The sequence below is a fragment of the Myxine glutinosa genome, chromosome 11, assembly GCF_964187855.1.
Source record: "Myxine glutinosa chromosome 11, kmMyxGlut1.1, whole genome shotgun sequence".
Lineage (NCBI taxonomy): Eukaryota > Metazoa > Chordata > Myxini > Myxiniformes > Myxinidae > Myxine > Myxine glutinosa.
The window spans coordinates 64,847,040-64,860,514 of record NC_136271.1 but is presented as its reverse complement, the minus strand read 5'-3'; the positions used below and the strand labels follow the sequence as shown (position 1 = coordinate 64,860,514).

Below are 13,475 nucleotides of genomic sequence, written 5' to 3'. Positions count from 1 at the left end.
TAGCAACTCACCCTACAATCACTATCTTAAGATGGTACCACCTTATCTAGTCCTTTAACCCAAACTCACGGCACTCCCCCAATGTCTCTGTACCCCTCCAAGGCGAAGTAGGTTCGCTCCAGCGATCGTTGGATCAATGTGCGATCAAAATCAATTGAGGCGTGGACGATCGAAGCAACCCAGAGGTCACGTGGTCCAACACCCAGCAAAATAGCGGTGGAATGGAAAACCTCCCAAAGACGCGCTCCGACGTACACGTTTGCGGTTCAATCAGCGAGTCTCCTTATAATCCTCAAAAGCCACTTTCTTGAACAGCCGCCCCCGGCAACCCACCGGGGAATAATGCCTGGCCGACGCGACAAAAACCTTTTTCACTGAAGGCAGCGCGCGTGGCGAAATGGCGGACGGCTTTCACTCCAGCCGGGGCTTCGAGGCAAGGATACTCCAGAACCTCAATGTAGATACCCGACTACGCAGGCTCCACAGCACTCCGGCGATATCACCGATCGCACGAACTTCCTTTCAAGGACTCAAAGTTCACTCGCACTGTACGCTCGACCGCTCGGTACGGAGCTTCAACCAAGATCGTCTTTTTTCCTTCTCTCCACGCCTCTTCCTCTTCGCTCCCTTCTTCTTCCGGGTCACAATCCGATTTCCTGTCTCATTTTTACCATGAGCGCTTTTAACCTTTTAACCACAATAACCATTTCCCTTAAACAACAATACCCATAATACTTAGAACCCACAATAATAATAATAACAGCAGTAATAATAATAAGTGCCGAATCCGTAACAGTTGGGAGAGGACCCCAATCTTCGTTAAATAAATGTTCATCATATAGCGCCGTGTGGTGGTCGTGGGCCTCTAAGGTTTGACAGGACAGGTGCAGAAAGGAGGCGGAAGAAGACAGAAAGACCACCAACCTCTCGGCGATGGCTAAGTGATTGGCCCACAGACTCAGCTTCATCACGAGAGATTCCAATTATCTTGAAAGACTTGGTTTCCACGGCAACAAACTGAGCAAGGTGTTAGGCAGGGGATAGTACCTCAGGTGTGTCAAGAAAGACTTTGTACAACGGACGATGCCCAGTCGGTAGCTGCCTTTGGAGGCCAACTTTGAAATGTGGTTTGCCTAAGAAAGAACATGGCTGAGAGTGAGACCCAAGAGTGTGAGTGACAGAACCTCTTTGAGGGGGGTGTTGAGAAAGTAGATGGGAGGATTTGAGGTATGGTGAGTGAGAGAGAGAGTGAGAGAGAGAGAGAGAGAGAGTGAGTGAGTGAGTGAGTGAGTGAGAGAGAGAGAGAGAGAGAGAGAGAGAGAGAGAGAGAGAGAGAGAGAGAGAGAGAGAGAGAGAGAGAAGAGTGAGTGTGTGAGATTCCTCAGGATTGAAAGACATATTCCATGTATTTGACCAGTTTTTGATGTTGTCAAGGTCTAAAGAGAGGGAAGAGGTTGCTGCCTGCCTGTCAAAAGGATGAGGGATGTCACGACACAACGTGAGGTCATCAGAAAATAGATAAAATGGAATGACAATCGGTAGAGCGCATACCTCCACCACACTGAACAGTTTACGTTTTTCATCTCACCGATAGGCCGAACATGGATTGGGACCTGAATCAATATTGAATCGGCATATTCTTGTCACCTAACAAAAGTATCCACCAATCTTCGTCACAACTCGTCCATAACTTTTTGAAATATCATGCAAAATATAGTTTTTGACCCCATCTTCCAATGGTGAAGAAACACTTTAACAAAAATTTACTCAGATCTTCACCAAAATCGAATCATTTCGTCCGTGTCACACACCTAACCAGCCAACCAAATTTCATCCAAATCCGTACACAACTTTTTGAGATATCCTGCACACAAATAAAACAAACCAGACAGGGGTAAAAACATAACTTCCGTTTATCACAGATGGCAGAGGTAACGAGATTTTCCAGAGAATCAGAGAGATCATTTATGAAGATTAGGAATAGGATGGGGCCTTAAAATACTGCCTTGGAGGGCATTTCAGACTTGACAGAACAAATAAAATAATTGTTTTTAATTAAACTTAAACCCAAGTAAGACAATGAAACAACAAGAAGACGTCATGCGGAGCACGATACTTGCAAAATCCCACCCCCCCCCCCCCCCCCTACAAAGAAAAAAAATTCCATTGATACAGCAAATTGTCCATTTCATCAAGATTAAAATAAACAATCTTGATCAAAGCTCAGGTCAATAGGAAGAAATGTGACGATTTTTCAGATGAAAAATGATGTTGGTTGGTTGACCTTGAGACCTTTGACCTTTTGACCTCAAAAATAGTTAGTTTCCCTATTTAGTGACTCAATGTGCAAATGCTGATTCGATTTTCAAGTCAATCAGATGAAAATTGAGGATTTTTGAAACTTGGCCTATGTTGACCTTTTGGCCGATGTTGACCTCAAAAAATACTTGGTGGTTGAATTCAGTGACCAGATATGCAAATCCTCTTCAAATTTCAAGTCAATTGGATAAAAATTGAAAATTTTAGAAATGTGGCCTTTGTTGATCTTTTGGCCTATGTTGACCTCAAATATACTTGGTGGTCGAATTCAGTGACCAGATATGCAAGTCCTCTTCAAATTTCAAGACAATCGGATGAAAATTTAGGATTTTAGAAATTTGGCAGAGAAGGTGACCTTTGGCCTATGTTGACCTTTTGACCCCAAAAACAATAGGCTTCTCAATTTGGACGACCTATACAACTTGGTGAAGTTTCGTGACGATCGGTTTAGAATTGTGACCTGTAGGCCGGTGACAAACAAACAGACAGACAGACAGACAGACAGACAGAACTACAAACGCAACCGACCAATATAGTTGAAAAATCTTCGATTTTGCAAGTACAAAAACATGTGGATTTTGTCAAAGTGAATTGAGGATCCTTCTATACTGCAATTGCACTTGGAAATGAAAACAACAACACCCATTGCAGCAACTCAACAAATGATCGATTCGACGATCATCATCAGGGTGCATGCATGAGAGTAATAAACATGGAGGTTTGGAGAGCTGGTTGTGGAAGAAGAACCATGCAGAGAGGATAAAAATCGCTATCACAAATCCACCTTGCCCGACATTTTCAAAAACAACATCAGGGTTCTCCGACCTTCCGAGACAATGATTTGAGTCCATAAAAGTAAAACCTCAAGGAAAGGTAAATTTTACCACCTGGAAGTTCAATAAACTTGACATATCTTAACCTTAAACATGGTTGTTCTTTTTTGTGTAAAGTCAGTGATTGTCAGTGAGGAAGAGGATCGTTATAGACCCAATAGTCAGGTTCACTATGTTTTTTCGTTCAAAATTTTGGTAGATTAGCAAAACTATACATTTTTGGAATATTCAGAGCATGAGGAATCCAAAAATTAATGTTTACATTTGCGTAGACACCTTTGCGAAAATGACACTCAGGACAGTGATGAAGATCTGTAAAAGCATATTCCTGAACGGTATAGACCTCGTAGATCCTGTGTATAGGACTTATAGTTCAATCTGATACTACCTATAACTTCCTATAACAACCTATAACTTCAAAGGACTTGCAATATCATGTATTATGTAATACAGTTATATCACAAATATAAAGACAATGGTTTTCAACTACCTTTGTTTGTTGCTTTTCTATAATCCTGAGCACTATTTTGAGGCCTTTATTGGATTCTTTGACCCAGAAAACATAGGATTAGCATATTTAATTAAGTCTCTGGGTTGACTAGAAGCCGAGATCGCGCAAAATATGTATTTTATGGCGGCCATTTTCAAAATCCAAAATGGCGGCCATGCAGGTGTCTGTGCAAATGCCAACATTGATTTTCAGATTCTCCATGCTCTGAAGATTCCAAAAATGTATAGTTTTGCTAATCTACCAAAATTTTGAACGAAATTATATTTGTTAACATAGTGAACCTGACTACAACCAGCCCCGTGGGCCCGCAAGCAAACACTTCAAACAAGTAGATTCTGCTCCCACATGCTCGCAGTAAAGTAGTTTGACAGGTGCATTGATTGATGGGACCGGAAAAATAGAAAACCTAACTGTCCCACAGACAGGCTGGAAAAGGAAGTTCATATTGATTGCTGAACATGTAAATATAAAACACAGAATGATGAGAAAAAAGTCCCCAGTTGTTGCAAAGAGAACAAGGAGCTGATACTCCGGGTCTCCCACCTTTTGGGTGGTATGAGGAATACATCTGTGCTAGGGTGCATCAAACGCCCTTAGGTTCTTGGATTTTAATGTCTATTCTCTCAAATGTTACATTTGTTGGTAGAAGTATGTATGCAAAAAATAAATGAAATCAGAGGTGGTCCTGGGTGGCCACCGGCCACTTTTATATATTTAGGGCCATTTTCGGGGCCGCACTATGTAAAAATGTTTGATTTTGTTATTTTACACCCAAACCTAGTCATGTTTGGTATCAAATTGAAGGTCTTGATGAGAGGAATACAAATATAACAATTTTATGCAAAAAACGATGGTTTGATAATTAGTTTGTATTTTTACATGAATGAAATCGGAGGTCTAATTGTGGGTCCCATACTAGTAGTCTAATAATATCCTTTATTTTCTTTCAGATGGCAGATAAGAAGACCAGATTAGCAAGTGCCATTTTTGGTCTTGGCAATGCTTTTACAGAAGCAGATGGTACATTGACAGGAGTCCGCCTCCCAACTTGCCGGCAGGTTCTTCGATGCGTGATGTGGTACATCCAGAAAGAAATATGTGAAGGCAAACAAACTCAGCCACTGAAATGGAAATCTGCCAGCATCGTCCTTATCCAGCTGAAAAAATTCTACACTAAAGCAAATATTCCTATGCTTTCAGACCATCAATGCTGCAAACTAATACTTGACCTTCTTAATGACAATAACAAATTGCGTCAAATACCTGTTTCTCGCCGAGAATCTCCAAGCACTTTGGCTAAGTTGCAAACCATGAATGAACGTCTTGATAAGACCTTTGCCTTTGGTGTATGGACAAAAGATGCAATGACAAACATTAAGAATGAGGAAGATAGAGTATTTTTAGAGTCAATGAAATCTGACAGAGTAGCCTCATTTGGTGGTGTTGACAAGAAGAAAGTTGATAAAGATCATAGAAAAGAAAAACGCCTCTTAGCGGAAGCTTCAAGACGAGAACGTCATGAATCATCCAGTGTACAAGAGATGACAATTAGTTCTGTATGCTCTGATGATAGTGACTCTGCAGATAGCTTGGAAGAAACTGAAGAAGAGGCGATTCCAGAGTTTCAAAGGAAGCGTAGTCACCACAGATCAACATATGCAGGTACATCTGCCTTTATTCCTCATGATATTCTGAAAAGACATTCAGTTGTGTCTGTTGCTACTCGACTAAACATAACTCCTGTTCAACAGGTTGCGCTCACCAAAGCTGTAATTCAAGAGGCAGGAGGTGATCCACGTCGTGTGGCCAAGTCGTACTCAACTGCTGATAAGGCTCGACGATCAATAACAAGTGCTATCGCCAAAGATATTCAAGAAAATTGGATCGCCCCAACAGCTGCAACACTTCACTGGGATGGCAAGCAGATACCAACGCTCACAAACAAGAATGTCAAGGAAGAAAGATTGCCAGTGTTGGTTGGGAATGCCACTGATGTAAAGCTACTGGGGGTGGCTAGATATCCTCCTGGAAGTGATAGGTCATCAGGTGACATCATTGCCGAGCACACTTACACGTATCTACATTCATGGAAGTGCAAACAATCAGTTGTCAACTTATGTTTTGACACAACAGCATCAAACACTGGACACGTTACAGCTGCCTGTGTTACCATTCAATCAAAACTGGACCGTGCTCTTCTGTGGTGTGCATGTCGCCATCATGTTGGAGAGGTAATCCTGGATCATGTGTTTGACGTTCTCAAAATTGAGGCATCAAAGTCTCCAGAAGTATCTTTGTTCCAAAAATTCCAGAAGAATTGGGAACGCATATCGCATGCAAAGAATGAAAGTTTAACCAAAATTGACATTTCCATGTACAATGACTATGCACAACAGCTGCTTTTATCCTGCAAAAACAAGGTTTTAAGCACAATCCGCACAAGCGCTTCATACTGTAGGGAAGACTACAAGGAAATGGCACAACTCTGCCAGGTAGTCCTCGATGATGATGTCACAAAACAAGGAACACTCCACAGACCAGGGGCCATGCATAAAGCAAGGTGGATGTCAAAGATTCTTTATTCCATCAAAATATGCCTACTTGAAGAGCAAATTTCTCTACTACCTCGAGGAACTGTAACAACACAACATCAACAGAAAAAACTTAAGGAGTTTGTTGTTTTTGTTGTTTATATTTATTGTGATTGGTGGCTCATATGTCAGTCTGCTTCAAATGCCCCATGGTTTGATTTGTGCTTTTACAAGACTCTGCTCAACTATAAAGCTGTCAACTCAACCATTTCAGTCAGCGCTGTGAAAGCCTTTGATAGACATTTGTGGTATTTAACCCCAGAACTGGTTGTTTTGGCACTGTTCAGCAATGCAATTCCTCAAAAGGATCGTCGTGCCCTTGCAGATGTGTTACTGGCCATACAACCAGATGAAATGCCAAGCACTCCAAAACACCGCTACGGTTCTGGATATGGCAAACCGTCATTTCCAAAAATTACAGAAGCGACAACCCTGGCTGATCTTGTGAACGAGGACTCGTGGTTTACAGTAAACCTTCTTCACCTAGATATGACCTTCCTAACAGAGGATGTTGACACTTGGCAGAACAATGAGCACTTCAAGGCAGCCAAGTCCATTGTGGATGGGCTTAATGTTGTGAATGACCCTGCGGAGAGAGCAGTAAAGCTCGCAACTGATTTTGTCTCAACTGCAAGAAGAGAAGACCACTTCCAAAATCTTCTTCAAGTGGTTGAATGTGACCGCAAAGCGAGGCCAAATTTGCGGAAACGAGCAAAGTTGGAGTAGTGACATTGGCGTTGTGCTTAATACATTTTCAAACTTTTAATCAATGAAAGTACAATACTACAACACTGTACTACAACTTTGTAATATGAAGAACGATTTTGGTTAATTTTACATTGACATGTAAGGTTGTTTTAACTGTTTGATATTAGGCATTTAGTAAAAGTAGGACTTTACTTTTGTATATAGGTATAATGGTTAATTTTACATTATCTTGTAGTTAATTTTACATTATCTTGTAAAGTAGTTTAGCTGTGGCCCTAAATGGCCCTAAATATATAAAAATGGCCGGTGGCCACCCAGGACCACCTCTGATTTCATCTATTTTTTGCATACATACTTCTACCAACAAGTGTAACATTTGAGGGAATAGACATTAAAATACAACAACTTTTTGAAAATCATGGGGCGTTTGATGCACCCTAATCTGTGCAATAGCAAAGCTAAATATTCAACGGTTTTTAAAATGTCGAGTACACAGCCCTAGTTACAGAGATGGTTGCCATGACAAAATAATTCAGCCAATCACAGCAGTGATCTAATCAGGTTAAGATAATGTCATAAGGATTAGATATCTGTAATATGAAAGCTAAATGTTCTTTGGTTTTTCAAATATCACGTAAACTAAAGTACATAGACAGATGATTGGTCGGTCGAACGGAACGAGCTCATTTTAATGTCCCCGTGTCCGACCTGGCGACCTTGTACGACGGGCGGGGGGCAAAAGGAGAGTAGAAACAAGTGAGGAAATGTCAAAAACCGGGACAATGTGAAGAGAGCAAGAAAGGATTTTTAACGGAAGTGGAACAACTGCCAATAGACAGGAAACACTCATACTGGAAATTCCTTCCTGAGCTACGGATAAGAGGTGGTCAGTCTGGTCTTTAATATTGGATATCGCACCAGTCACCACCACGAGGTTAAATACACCACTTATCACCACAATGAGGTTACATACACCGCTTGTCACCACCACGAGGTTACATACACAGCTTGTCACCACCACGAGGTTACATGCACCACTTGTCGCCACCACGAGGTTACATACACCACTTGTCACCACCACAAGGTTACATACACCACTTGTCACCACCACGAGGTTACATACACCACTTGTCACCACCACGAGGTTACATACACCACTTGTCACCACCACGAGGTTACATACACCACTTGTCACCACCACAAGGTTACATACACCGCTTGTCACCACCACGAGGTTACATACACTACTTGTCACCACCACGAGGTTACATACACCACTTGTCACCACCACAAGGTTACATACACCGCTTGTCACCACCACGAGGTTACATACACTACTTGTCACCACCACAAGGTTACATACACCACTTGTCGCCACCACGAGGTTACACACACCACTTGTCACCACCACAAGGTTACATACACTACTTCTCACCACCACGAGGTTACATACACCACTTGTCACCACCACAAGGTTACATACACCGCTTGTCACCACCACGAGGTTACATACACTACTTGTCACCACCACAAGGTTACATACACCACTTGTCGCCACCACGAGGTTACACACACCACTTGTCACCACCACAAGGTTACATACACTACTTCTCACCACCACAAGCTTACATACACCACTTCTCACCACCACAAGCTTACATACACCACTTGTCACCACCACAAGGTTACATACACTACTTCTCACCACCACAAGCTTACATACACCACTTCTCACCACCACAAGCTTACATACACCACTTGTCACCACCACAAGGTTACATACCCCACTTGTCACAACCACAAGGTTACACACACCACTGGTCGCCACCATGAGGTTACACGCCCCACTTGTCGCCACCACGAGGTTACATACACTACTTGTCACCACCACAAGGTTACATACACGACTTGTCGCCACCACGAGGTTACACACACACCACTTGTCACCACCACAAGGTTACATACACCACTTGTCACCACCACAAGGTTACATGCACCACTTGTCGCCACCACGAGGTTACATACACTACTTGTCACCACCACAAGGTTACATACACCACTTGTCGCCACCACGAGGTTACATACACTACTTGTCACCACCACAAGGTTACATACACCACTTGTCGCCAACACGAGGTTACACACACCACTTGTCACCACCACAAGGTTACATACACCACTTGTCGCCACCACGACGTTACACACACCACTTGTCTCCACCACGAGGTTACATACACCACTTGTAACCATCACGAGGTTACACACACCACTTGTCTCCACCACGATGTTACACACACCACTTGCCTCCACCACGAGGTTACACACACCACTTGTCTCCACCATGAGGTTACATACACCACTTGTCACCATCACCAGATTACACACACCACTTGTCTCCACCACAACATTACATACACTACGTGTCGCCACCACGAGGTTACACACACCACTTGTATCCACTAAAAGGTTACATACACCACTTGTCACCACCACGAGGTTACACACACCACTTGTCACCACCACGAGGTTACATACACCACTTGTCACCACCACGAGGTTAGACACACCACATGCCTCCACCACGAGGTTACACACACCACTCGTCTCCACCATGAGGTTACATACACCACTTGTCACCATCACCAGATTACACACACCACTTGTCTCCACCACAACATTACATACACTACTTGTCGCCACCACAAGGTTACATACACCACCTGTCGCCACCACGAGGTTACACACACCACTTGTCTCCACCACGAGGTTACATACACTACTTGTCACCATCTCGAAGTTACACACACCACTTGTCTCCACCACGTGGTTACATACACCACTTGTCACCATCACCAGATTACATACACCACTTGTCTCCACCACAAGGTTACATACACCACTTTTATCCACTACAAGGTTATATACACCACTTGTCACCACGACGAGGTTACACACACCACTTGTCACCACCACAAGGTTACATACACCACTTGTCACCACCACGAGGTTACACACACCACTTGTCTCCACTACGAGGTTACACGCCCCACTTGTCACCACCACAAGGTTACATACACCACTTGTCACCACCACAAGGTTACATACACTACTTCTCACCACCACAAGCTTACATACACCACTTCTCACCACCACAAGCTTACATACACCACTTGTCACCACCACAAGGTTACATACCCCACTTGTCACAACCACAAGGTTACACACACCACTGGTCGCCACCATGAGGTTACACGCCCCACTTGTCGCCACCACGAGGTTACATACACTACTTGTCACCACCACAAGGTTACATACACGACTTGTCGCCACCACGAGGTTACACACACACCACTTGTCACCACCACGAGGTTACATACACTACTTGTCACCACCACAACATTACATACACTACTTGTCGCCACCACGAGGTTACACACACCACTTGTCTCCACCACGAGGTTACATACACCACTTGTATCCACTAAAAGGTTACATACACTACTTGTCGCCACCACAAGGTTACATACACCACCTGTCGCCACCACGAGGTTACACACACCACTTGTCTCCACCACGAGGTTACATACACCACTTGTCACCATCTCGAAGTTACACACACCACTTGTCTCCACCACGTGGTTACATACACCACTTGTCACCATCACCAGATTACATACACCACTTGTCTCCACCACAAGGTTACATACACCACTTTTATCCACTACAAGGTTATATACACCACTTGTCACCACGACGAGGTTACACACACCACTTGTCACCACCACAAGGTTACATACACCACTTGTCACCACCACGAGGTTAAACACACCACTTGTCACCACCACGAGGTTACACACACCACTTGTCACCATCACGAAGTTACACACACCACTTGTCTCCACCACGAGGTTACACGCCCCACTTGTCTCCACCACAAGGTTACATACACCACTTGTCTCCACAAAAAGGTTACATACACCACTTGTCGCCACCACGAGGTTACATACACCACTTGTCTCCACCACAAGGTTACATACACCACTTGTCTCCACAAAAAGGTTACATACACCACTTGTCACCACAGAGTGCGGTTGTTTGATTCAGTAACCCCTACACCACATTCAGTTCCGAGGTCCTGCGTGTGTTACCTGCGAATAACCGTCTTCGGCTACGAAAGGGAAGGCGACCATGATTATGCCACGATGTGTACAAGGAAGCCATGTCACATTTTTAAGCATAAATGGCTACGTCTCCCATAAACATGCCGAACACGAACAACACATTCACGGGACCGGAAAGGTGGATTTATACTGCGTTTGAAATGCTCACGAGTGACATAAATCCGAGAGGCCTATGTGGAGAGGCCATCATGGAAGGAAGAATTGTCGATAACCCGGGATGAGACCAATTGCAACGTCACAACGCCAACTACATCGCTTACTTTTAAACCAAACTTAAATTATTCTAAAATCAAACTCAGTTTCCTCACAGATTTACTGCGCCCGATTGACTACAGTGCTTTCCACACTATTTCCCACAATAAGTTCCTCAGTCAAACGGTTTCGCCAACGTGTCAGATTAATTCGAAGATGTCCAAATGATAACGTGTAAAAAAAGAAGAGGACGGACAGGGCCCAGCGTTACCTCCTCTAAATGAACCTCCGTATTTGGCGCAAACAGCAGGTGAAAAGCACAAACCACTGACGCAGTGCAAGCCCGCGCGACACCACACTACAGCCGCCGGCTCTGTCCGAACTGAACGTTTACGTCATTACGTCATTACGTCATTACGCCATGACGCCATTACGTCATTACGCCACAGCACTTCCTTCCGAATTCGACAAATAACAAATGTTTGCTCACGGCTGTAACGTATTTTGACGTAGGAAATAGTGATGCTTATCGAAGGAAATGAAACTTCAAACGCACCCTCCGAGTCAACGTTCGCTTGCCACCTGCTGAAATAAGGAAAATCAGCGGGGAAATAAGTGTCGTTAAATAATTTATGATTACAATGTATGAGAAGAGACAACGATCATTTCGATACTTATTCACGTATTCATTCCATCAGGGCGAATCACACGATGCAGCCACGGAGGTATTCTATTTATAACTCCGTGGATGCAGACAATTGAGAAATGTTCTCTCACATGCATCAAATGGTCAAACCGCATCGCAGCATCACATTTCCATTCTTTTTTTTTTTTACTAATAGTAATACATACACCCATTTCCATAGATATACATTATCAATATGCCCACTCCCCACAGAAGCAACAGGAAGACTTGTATTAATAACGAGGGATGGCAATTTCAAAACGTTTCAAGACATTTGAAACAATTGTTCCGAAACGTTTCGATGTGGAGCTATGCTCTCACGATGAAGCCGGACAAAATGGACGACACCAGGAACGAAGTTTCACTGACCTATTTATTTCTAGCTCAACTCAAAAGCACTGGAAAGCCCGAGGCCGAGCCCGATAGAACGGGCGGCAATTTATAACCAAAGTTCACCACACAAAAGCCACGCCTCTCAGGCGGGGCGTGGTATGCAAATCGGTAAGCCACGCCTCTCAACGGGGCGTGGTATGCAAACCAAGTGTCCGCCCGGGCAAGGCAAGTCCGGGCAAGTCCGGACGAGCCCGGGCAAGTGACCGCCCGCCGGTTACGTCATCGGCCGGTGCAAGGGGATTGTGTAATGCTTCCAGTAACCGCTACATGCGCCCCCCCAGAATTAACTTGCACCTGGAGAGTCAGTTTGAGGGGGGTCTTGATGGCCCAGCCGAAACGACCCCTGGCGATTCGTGTGGGGGTGGTAGGTGGCGTGGCAGTGGATGGTCGGGCAGGGGGCTTGGTTGACGGGGGACGGCCCCGTCGTGGAGGAAGGGCCAATCGTGGAGGTTGGTCGAGGTCCAAATGGGCCGGCTTGAGGCGGTCCACGGAGATGTGGTCCGGTTTGCCGCCGATGTCCACGATGAACGACTTGTCGTCCCTTTTCAGGACCCGGAAAGGTCCATCGTACGGTGGCCGGAGCGGTCCCCGGTGTGCGTCGTTCCGGATGAAAACGTACTCCGCAGTGCGAAGTGCTGGGGGGACGTGGGGTTGGGGGCAGCCGTGATGGGACGTGGGCACGGGGGCAAACCTCCTGACGGCCTCCTGGAGGACCGAGCGTTGGCGAGCCTCGGACCAGGGGCCGGTGGCGTCGGGGATGAACTCGCCCGGCACGCGCAGTGGCTGGCCGTAGACCAGCTCGGCGGTGGAAGCCTGGAGGTCCTCTTTAGGGGCCGTTCGGAGGCCCAATAGGACCCACGGGAGTCTGTCAGCCCAACCGTCGTCCTGGAGGCTGGCCCTGAGAGCGGCCTTCATCGAGCGGTGGAACTGCTCGCACAAGCTGTTGGCTTGGGGGTGGTAGGCCGTTGTGCGGTGTAGCTTGACCCCCAAGGCCTGGGCGACCGCGCCCCAAAGCTCAGAGGTGAATTGCGGGCCTCTGTCGGAGGAATGCCCGAAGGGGCG

At 45.1% G+C, this 13,475-nt stretch overlaps 1 protein-coding gene across 4 annotated transcripts in view; it reads right to left on the bottom strand.

Annotated features, from left to right (window-relative positions):
• Positions 1–11,748, bottom strand: part of LOC137411840 (protein 4.1) — a 144,107-nt gene extending 132,359 nt beyond the window's left edge. For 3 of the 4 annotated variants that reach the window (XR_013624980.1, XR_010981408.2, XM_068097123.2), the window contains exon 1: positions 11,607–11,745. The gene's annotated coding sequence lies outside the window, so the exon portion shown is untranslated. Of the gene's footprint in view, positions 1–11,606 lie in introns of all 4 variants that reach the window. The other variant, XM_068097124.2, reaches the window with a different exon arrangement.
• Positions 11,749–13,475: the final 1,727 nt, after the last annotated feature.